Raw genomic sequence first — 10,132 nt, forward strand, 5'->3', positions numbered from 1 at the left:
CAGTAAGTAGGGAACAACTATAGTTACAACTTGGTCCTGTTGGCTGGGATGCACCAAATCCCTCTTTTTCTTCTCCCTGTCCCCATGCCACCTTTCTCCCCGGCACCCGTGTGATCCAAGTTCGTTTCTTTCTTACAGCGTTCAATTTTTACAATTTATTTTTCAAAATTTAATTATAGCAAAATATACACAACATACATTTAGCATTTTAACTATTTTTAAAAAGATTTTTATTTATTTACTTGAGAGAGAGAGAGAGAGCTAGCCGGGGGCAGAGGGAGAGGGACAAGTAGACTCCATGCTGAGCGCGAGCCTGATGCAAGACTTGATCTCACGACCCTGAGATCATGACCTGAGCCGACACCAAGAGTCAGACACTTAAGCGACTGAGCCACCCAGGGGCCCGGCATTTTAACTTTTTTTTTTTAACTGTACAGTTCAATGGCATTAGGTACGTTCACACTGTTGTGCATCTCCAGAACTTTCTCATTGCCTCAAATGAAACTCTGTCCCCATTAAACACCAACTTCCCAATCCCCTGTCCCCCCAGCCCCTGGCTGCCACCATTCTGCTTTCTGTCTCTAGAAATTTGATTCCTCTAAGTATCTGTTATGAGTGGAATCATGCCGTATTTGCTCGGAACTGGCTTATTTCACTCAGCATGATGTCCTTAAGTTTCGTCCATATTGTAGCATGTGCCGAAAGTCCTTCCTTTTGAAGCCTGGACGATATGTATCTGTACACCACATTTTGTTTATCCATCTACCTGTCACTGGATGCTCGGGTTGCTTCCACTTTTCAGCTGTTGTGAATAATGCTGCTGTGAACATGGGCGTACCAATACCTATACGATGAATCCCTGCTTTCAGTTCTTTTGGGTTTATACCTAAAAGTGAAGTTGCCGGATAATATGGTAACTCTGTGTTGAATTTTTGAGCACCCACCATACTGCGCTCACCGGTGAATCCACCATCTGCCATTCCCACCAGCAGCACCCAAGGGCTCCTATGTCCACATCCTCCCCAATACTTGCTGTTCTGCGTTTTGTTTGGGTTTTGGTTTTTTGATAACAACCATCCTAATGGGGGAGGGGTGGATTCCTATTTGACTTGATAGTTGCTTTTATCATAGTAGCTGGTACATTTACGGAGGTCACTTGTCAAGTTTTCCGTCGTCCTCACTCGGCTGGGCATCCCTTCCAGCCCGGGAATAACGCCGCCTTCTCCTTGTAACTAACGCTTGTAACTAACACCCAGTGTTTATTGACTGGACTCATTTCGTAATACCCAGGACTCGGGACTCGGGAAAGCTGAGTGTCTTACCAGAGTGGCTCCAGCTCAGCCCAGATCCATTCCAAGTTCCTATGTATCTTTCCTCCCCCTCCTCCCTGGGTCTGAGGAAGCAGGGCTCCCACAGCTCCCTTTCCAAAGCAAAATGCCTCCCTCCACAGTAATACCTCGAAGCCTTATCATCCAGGGAAAACGATCTCCTGCATTTCCAGCTGGTTCCCACACCCCCCCCCCCCCCCCGCCCCGCCCCCATTTAGTTTTGCTGTCTGTTTCTACTGGCATTCAGCTCTGAATGAATTGCTGGGCACACAGTCAGAGACGTCAGAGCTGAGTCCTGAGACATCACCACCAGGATATCTGCTGGGTTTGGTGCTAGAATCTATCTTTCTGTCACAATTCTTCTTGCCGTGATTTGCCTGCCTCGGGAGCAATCAGCTGTGAAGCCTGTTTGCAGGGTGCCGGGGTTAAGCTGCCCAGGGCTTGCCTGCCCATGACCCCCTTCCTCTCCCAGCCACGGACCAAGCTCCAGGGTCTCTGCTTGGGTGTGTGCGCACCCAGGCCCCAGAGCCAGAGCTTCAGGCCTGCCCCTCCACTCGTGGACTCTGCTGGGAGCCAGGCTCAGCTCTCTTGAGTCGCCAAAGCATCTTTAGGTGCAGAGTCAGCTCTAAGTGAGCAAGAGAAAAACAGTGCCTGCCTTCAAGGAGCTTAAGGTGGTGAGGGGGTAAAGGAGGTAGGGGTGTGGAGAAGCAGGTGCCCAGCAGTCCTGTCAATTAATGTATAAATACGGCAGAGATCAGTGGTCCAAGGTCAAGGACCCCCTTCCTATGAGAGCATGAGAAAGAAGACGTGGACCAAGGCTTTGTTGAGGAACAGATGTTTGAGCTGGGATCCAAAAGTTGAGTAGGTGAGGGTCGCTGAGGAGGGGTGAAGAGGAGGTGACAGCATTCCAGGAGCATCTACACAAGCAGTCTAGCGGATGGTGGCACTTTGGTGGGGCTGGGACAGGAGAAAGAGAGGAGGTAAAAAGCCACATTAACATCTTCCTCCCAAGAGCGTCAGGGAGCTGGAGAGTCCTAAGCAGAAGGCGAAGTGATCCATATATTTTTTAAAGATTTTATTTATTTATTTGAGAGAGAAAGAGAGCACAGAGGGTGAAGCAGACTCCCCACTGAGCAGGGAGCCTGATGCGGGGCTCGATCCCAGGACCCTGAGATCATGACCTGAGCCGAAGGCAGACCCTTAACTGACTGAGTCACCCAGGCACCCCTGATCCATATTTTTGAAAGAGCGTTCTCACTGCTGTGCAGAGAGGAGTATGGAGGGGGCCAAGAATGGGCACCTGGCAAGCAAGTCCACAGGTGCAGAAGACCAGGGAAGAGGTGGGGTTGGTGACAGTGATGATGGAAAGAAGTGGATCGACTTGAGAGATAACCAGGGAGCAAAATCAACAGGACACACTGACAGATGCAATGTGGGCATGCGGGAAAGTGAGGGGGTCATGGCTGAATACCAGATTTCTCTTTCGTCGAACTGGATGCCGGTGGTGCCTCCTGAGATGGGATACACTGGAAGGGGGCCTGGTGTGGCTCAGAAATCATGATAGACGGGCTGGGAGCTCTATCCCTGGGCTAGGAACATGGCTTTGTGGGTCCACAGCAAATTGGTGGTGGGGATGAGATTGCTCATCTTCTTGAGATAGAGCATAGTAAGACAAGAAGCCCTGGGACGGGTCCCAAGGAACTCCCCCATTTAATGGCTGGGTGGAGTAGAATCAGCCAGCCAAGGAGATAGGAAAAGAACACCCACAGAGACAGGAGGTAACCACAGGCTGGTTCTATCTTGAATGCAAAGGGAGAAAATGTTTCAAAAAGGTTAGCATGATCCATTGTGTTGAATGCCGTGGAAAGATCAAGTCTGCTAACGTATCTTCCCAGGGCTCAACCAGCGGGGGCACTCCTCGAAAATGGCCTTGTCTTCCCCTCTCTTCTCCAGTGCACCTGCTGGTTGTTCTCCTGAGCCCATGGTTGCTGCGGCTGCAGGCATGTGGGCTCTGGGGCTTTGAGCGAGTGCCTTGACTCTTCTAAGTCTGGCCAGAGGAAACTGGCATGGGAAGTCTTTACCCGTAGGATGGATGAGAACGGGGACCCAAATAATGCAAAGTCTACAGCAAGAACCAAAACACCAAAGACCCCGAAGAGCCTGGCTCACAGGGATCTGGTGCTGGCCTGGAGGGAGGGTCCCTGGGGAGCTGGGGGAAATCCAACAGGTGGGCTAATGCCCTAACTTGGAGGATTTGGAAAAAAAAAATACCACTACAGTGGGATACTTAAAATATCATTGAAATTTCAGAATTTCAATAACAGCTATAGCATATTTATTTAAGGATTTGGAAAAGCTCGATAATATTTTAATTAATTACAATGATAAATTATTAATTAATTAATAAAAATTAATGAGTGATTTGTATTGTGGTAAGAACACTTAAAATGAGGTTTACCCTCGTCACAAATGTTTATACACACAACACAGTATTGTTAACTGACAGCACAATGTTGTGAGCAGCTCTGTAGACCGTACTCGTCTTGCATAACTGAAATGTTATGATCTTTTAATTTACAAACTTTATTTGAAAGCTACTATGTATCGGGGCGCCTGGCTGGCTCAGTCAGAAGAGCACTGGACTCTTGATCTCAGGGTCGTGAGTTCGAGCCCCACGTTAGGCATAGGGATTACATAAATAAATATTTTTTTTAAAGCTACTACGTATCGTAAGAAGTTACCAAAAAAAAAAAAAAAAAGCAATAGGAATCAAAAAAAAAAATAGGAAGAAGTAAAAACTAAAAATAGATACTGAATTTAAAAAAAAAATAGAGAATCAAGAGAAAGAATGTTATTTTTCCAAAATCAGGAAGGCAATGAGAAGACATAGCATGGGACCCAAGTACAATATGTGAAGAGCATAGTATGTAATACATAGTGTATGTGTAACATAGGACCGTAGTCGGTCTGAGGAGTCCCATTCCTGAGTGGTTCGCAGTTGTGTTGGTATAGACCAGCCCTGCCCAGTAGGACCTTCCGCCATGAAGGAGATGCTCTATGGTCTCTGTTGTCCAATGTGGTAGCAACTACGCATGCATGGTGATTGAGCACCTGAAATGTGGCTATTGTGGCCGAGGAACTGAATGTTGAGTTACACTAAATTGTAGTTACCCTGAGTGTAAATGTAAACAGCCAGATGTGGCGACCCTATTGGATAGCACCCGTTCATTTCTTCAAAGACTTGGACCTTTCCCATTTGGCAGGTCCCAACTGGCCTTTTTGAGCTCCCTGGGCCTCCAAAGAAGGTTCTTTGGCCTTAGGATCAAGAGACCCAGCTTCAAGGCTGATTCTGCCCCCTCTTAGCCAAGGGACTGGCGTCCAGCCCTGGAGCTTACACACTGCCCTGGAGCCCATGGGCTCTGGGAAGCTACAGGGCTCTCCCCCAGTGATGATGTCTAAGGGCAGACAGGCGGTTCCTGGAGGTAGAAGTTGGGGAAGCAGAAGAAGGGAAGACTAGGGAACCGAGGGGGCCAGTGTCTTTGCTCAGACCCATCTATACTGGCATCTACAGAGCAGGCTGTTGCCTACACAGCCAGGGGTCGATCCTCAGCTTCCCTGGGCAGGAGGCCCAGAGCTCAGAACACTTGGCCTACTTGGCCTTGCACTGGGTTCTTTGGGACCTTTGTTCTTAAACCCACAAAGAGTTGTGGAATCTCTCTTCCCAGGCCCTAAGTGCTTTGTCCTCACCAAGCCAAACTGCTGCTTTTCCTTGCTGGAGAAGGAAGGAGGCTGAGGACCGGGGATAGGATGAGGGTGGAGGTTGAAGCAGACGCCTCCCTGGGTCCCTTGTCCGTCTGTACAGGATTGCTTGTAACCACGGGCAAGTGGGAATTTCCATCTCTTCTCCTGTAGGCCAGGAGCAGTAATATCTACCCTCATGACTCCTGCACAGAGTAGTTGTAAGAACAAACCGCCACCATCCACTTAACGAGCACAGAGTTCTTCAATGAGAGGATGCACTCCACATAAAGCTGAGAGAATCAGCAAGGCCGGTTGGGAACCCCAGGGTACTTCAAGGAAGACTTCCTGGAAGAGGCGATGCTTGAGCTAGGAGTCAGCTAGATGGAAGAGGGGATCAGAATAGTGTCGGCCCAGGAAGGAGCGTGTGGAAAGATGCAGAGGCATGATGTTGTGAGAGGTGCTAAGCTGTGGGTCTGGGGTGCGGGGTGAGTGGCAGGGAAGTCCGTAAGTCTGGGGTTAGGAGCGGGACTCGTCAGGAAGGCCTCAGCTGAATGGAGGAGTGTGAGCTCCATCTCGCTTAGGATGGGAGCAGGTCACGGTTCAGGGGCAGGGCCAGGAGTGGTGACAGGATCAGAAGCACCTTTTAGAAAGATGCTCTGGCTGCAATATGGAGAACGGATTGGAGCAGGACAAGCCTGAATGAGGACGCTGGTGACCTAACCCAGGGGCACTGGGGCTGGAGAAAGGGAGGACCTGGAGGGGATTAGGAGACAGATTGGGTGTAGGGGTGTGGGAGAAGGAGGATGGATTGGTGCTGTTACCCTCCACTGACACACACGTGGACCCGGAGGAGGCAGCGTGGGGGGACACAGGGTGAATTCTTCTGACACCAGTCAGCGTGGCCATCCAGGTTGGGATGTGCTATCTGGGGCTCAGCACGGCCGACTTGGGTGACGTTAACGGAAGCCGGGGCTCGGGCGCAGGAAGCGGGGCGGCTGGGGGTGACCGACGCAGAGGGATGGAGGGCTAAATGGGCACGAGGAGGACGAGGATCCTGGACAGGCATGTGTGGCCAAGGAGCAGCGAGAACAGTAGAAGGTTGAGCAGAAGGAGAGGCACCACCCAACAAGGCTACAGGCCAACAGCATGGCCCCCCTCCCCACCAGGTCCCCTTTGGGAAGGAGTTGGGGTGGGAGTCACACCGCCGTGGGGAGGAGAGCGGGGAGGCGCGGAGGAGGAGAGAGATGGCGTCTCCAACACCCACAGGGCTTCCCTGCTCAGGGAGCCTCCCTCTGCTGGAATGTTCTGCCCCAAACCTTCCCATGGAGGCCTCCTCCTCCGGGCCTCCACACAAAGGCCCCCTCCTGCGACCCTGCTCTCAGGGAGCACCTGCCTCCCCGTCACCCACCCTCTCCCTGCTCCCTGTCTCTGACACCAGCTCATTCATTGCTGATGTCCTTGTTCACGGCTGGGCCCGGAGTATGGAGGGATCTGTTCTGTTCACCTCCTTCTCCCCGGCTCCCAGTGCAGCATTCACAAGGCACTCATAGCTCCGCGTCGAATGGACGAATGGAACAATGTTGTCTTTCATGGGCCATATGTGAAAGGGCTTTGTAAGCCATCCCAGGCCCTTCCCAGGTGGGCGTCTTCCATCCTCCGGACCAGGCAGGCCTCATTCTGCAGCCGCCTGTCTGGCCACGCAGCGGCCACACCCGCCCCAGCCTTTCTGCTCCCCAGCGCCCGCTTTCCAGGGAGCCCGCCTCCCTCCCTTCCATCCTTTTGTTGGGATGAACCTGAACGCGGCCTCCCTGGCCTTGACTGTGGCTTGCACACTTGGCGGCCCTCATTAGTCTGCTTATGCCGCACTGTCCGCCGAAAGTGAACACACCCTCACCCCAGGACTGGCAATTACAGCCGGCTCATTACATGGAGCTTTTCTTTCCCTCTCCCAGTGAATGGGCACCAGGGGAGGGTTTGGCGTTCATGCTCAGAATTACTCACTTGGGGTTCTTCCCTGAGTTTTATGAGGCTCTTACCTGGATTCTAAGCGAAAATGTGCATGTTGTGAATTAGTCTGGGACGAGGCTCTCTAACAATTACAGAGCCCAATGCTCGGTTGCAAAAATGCTGCCTTTCTGTGTGTGAAATCAGATATCTAAGTCCTGGCTGGGAGTCTCATGGCTTCACAAGCTCTTCTCACCGAGGGCTTGGGAATTCCTGCATTCTGTCTGAAATTCTCTCTCTCGGAAACGACCATGGCAACAACATCTGCCTTTCACTGAACACCTACTGGGTGGTTGGACCCTTCTGTTACCTTATTTAATCCTGATGAGGCCCTCGTGAGGTCATTACCATCCTCCCACCCATAACTGGAAATCTGAGCCAGAAATGCAGAAGGCACGCTGTATAGAAATTAGCTTGTGGAGTCGGATTTTGGAACCCAGGCCCGTCTATTGCCAAAGCTCCGAATGTCCCATGACCATAATTGCTCCTTACCAAAGAAGTGGTCATTTTTTCTCAAGCTGGATCTTTTCTTTCCTAAGCAGCTCACCCTTAGTTTTACAGACTCGCACTCTTCCCTTACATAAAATCACTCAGGAGAACATCCAAATCTTGCCTTCACTGCCTCGTGTCGTCGGCTGTATTAATAATAACTAATATTCAGGGCTTACCATATAGAAACCTTACATGGATCGCCCAATTAATGCGCAGGAGGTGGTAGGTACTTTTATTAAGGCTATTTGCAGTTGTGGAGGTGGGGGTGGGGAGAGGTGAAGCAAGTTGTTCAGGGTCAGAAACCTGACGAGGCTCCAGTGAGATGTGAGCTCAGGTGGGCTGTCTCTAGAGTCTGTGTTCTCAACCAGCAAAGGACTCTCTGTGCTCAGTAAATTTAGCTTACCTTAATTTTGACACCTGGGAGTCACCTGAGTGTCTAGGTGTCTCCTCCAATTAACGGTGCTAGTTTTATAGGCTCAGTCCTTTCCTACCGCCCTCTCCCTCCCAGCCCTGCCTCTGCTCTTACGACAGTTGGGGTAGCTTGATAGGTCAAAGGGCAAGCGGTGCCCTGGGTGAACCCCGCTCTTTTCCCGGTCTGCCACCCAGATGCCCAGTCTGAGGAAGGTCCCTGGAGGGTGAGAAGTCGGGACCATCATGGTCCTACTTTGCCCTCCCTTTCCTCTCTCCTTAGAGACTTAGAGAATGCTTTGAAGGGGAGGACCAATACATTGCACTGAGTTGGAATTTCTTTTTTTTTTTTTAAAGATTTTATTTATTTTTTGACAGAGAGAGAGACAGCGAGAGAGGGAACACAAGCAGGGGGAGTGGGAGAGGGTGAAGCAGGCTTCCCGCTGAGCAAGGAGCCCGATGTGGGGCTCGATCCCAGGACCCTGGGATCATGACCTGAGCCGAAGGCAGACGCTTAACGACTGAGCCACCCAGGTGCCCCGAGTTGGAACTTCTTTATGATAGTCTTTGTTCTAAGCATATCCATCTGGATCTCATCAAATAGTATTTGGGCTTTAGAAGAAGAAGAAAAGCACGCTTGTCCCAGCCTTGCCACCTGCATAGATAGGAACTGCATTTGGCTGCAGGTAGAGGACCCAAAATGATGGTGTCTGAAATGGGGTAAGGTGTGATGGTTATCTCCTGTAGGAGATGGGCTTAGGATTCCGGTGGCTCCCTGGAGGTCATCGGCGTCACAGGACTGTTCTCACTTCCTGCTTTGCTACTCTTGGCTGTGGCTTCCATTCTCAGCCTCAGTTCATGGCCCCAAAATGGCAGCTGCAGCTCCAGCCATCACGTCTGCCTTCAAAGAAGGACAGGCAAAGGGAAACGAGCTTTTGGCTGATGAAGAGCTTTTCTTGCTAATGATTTCCCTGTATATTTCAGTGGTCAAACTTTGTCATGAGGGAGGCTGGGAATGTGTGTTTTTCAGCTGGGCATGTTGCTACCTTCAATAGCATAGAGGTTTTATTACAGAGAAAGTTGGGGGAAAAGGATATTGCATATCCTTCGGCAAGTAGTCATTTCTGACATCTTCTCCAGAATACCAAGTTTCTGGCCTGGGAAGCTTGCCGAATGGTGGCGAATGGTAGTATCAAAGGGGGAGCAGGATGAATTCCATTTGGGGACAGGTTGAGTTTAAGCTGCTGGTGATACTAAGATGAAGGTTTTGGTAGCAGGCAGAATAGTGGCTCCCAGAGATGTCTGCGTCCAAATCTCTGAAACTTGCCAAGAGGTTACCTTACATGGCAAACAGGAGTTTGCAGATGTGATGAAGTTAAGGAGTGACTCGTGGTCCCCCCAAATTCATGATGAAGTGCTGACCCCCAGTCCCTCAGGATGTGACTGTATTTGGAGACAAGGTCTTTAAGAGGTAATTGAGTTAACATGAGGTCGTTAGGGTGGGCTCTAATCCAGCTATGACTGGTGTCTTTATAAGAAGAGGAGATCAGGACGCAGACATGCCCAGTGCAGGAAGACCGCGTGAAGACACGGGGGAAGGCGGCCATCTGCACGCCAAGGAGAGAGCCCTCATGAGAACCCAGCCCCACAGGCACCTTGGTCTTGGGCCTCTGGCCTCCAGAACTGTGCGAAAATAAATGTGTGTTGTTTCAGCCCACCAGCCTGTGGTACTTTGTTATGGCCGCCCTAGCAAGCTCATCCAAGGATCTCCCCAGTTGGGAAGACTATCTTGGATTTTCCAGGTGGGCCCAATGTAATCCCAAGGACCCTTATACATGAAAGAAGGAAACAAGAGAGACCAAGAAGGAGAAGAGGTGGCAGAAGTTGAGGTCAGACTGATGTGATAGCTGGCTCTGAAGATGGAGGAAGGGGCCGCAAGCCAAGGGCTGTGGTAGCCTCTGGAAGCTGGCTAAAGCAAGGAGCAAGTCTTCCCAAGAGCCCCTGAGACACCTCGATTTTAGCCCTATGAGTTCCATTTTGGACTTGGGACTTCCAGAATATTTAAGGTAATAAATGTGCTTGTCTTAAGCTAGTATGTGATTTTTTTTCTTTCTTCCTTCCTTCCTTCCTTTTTCTTTCTTTCTTTCTTTCTTTCTTTC

The sequence above is a fragment of the Neomonachus schauinslandi genome, chromosome 15 (genome assembly GCF_002201575.2).
Source record: "Neomonachus schauinslandi chromosome 15, ASM220157v2, whole genome shotgun sequence".
NCBI lineage: Eukaryota > Metazoa > Chordata > Mammalia > Carnivora > Phocidae > Neomonachus > Neomonachus schauinslandi.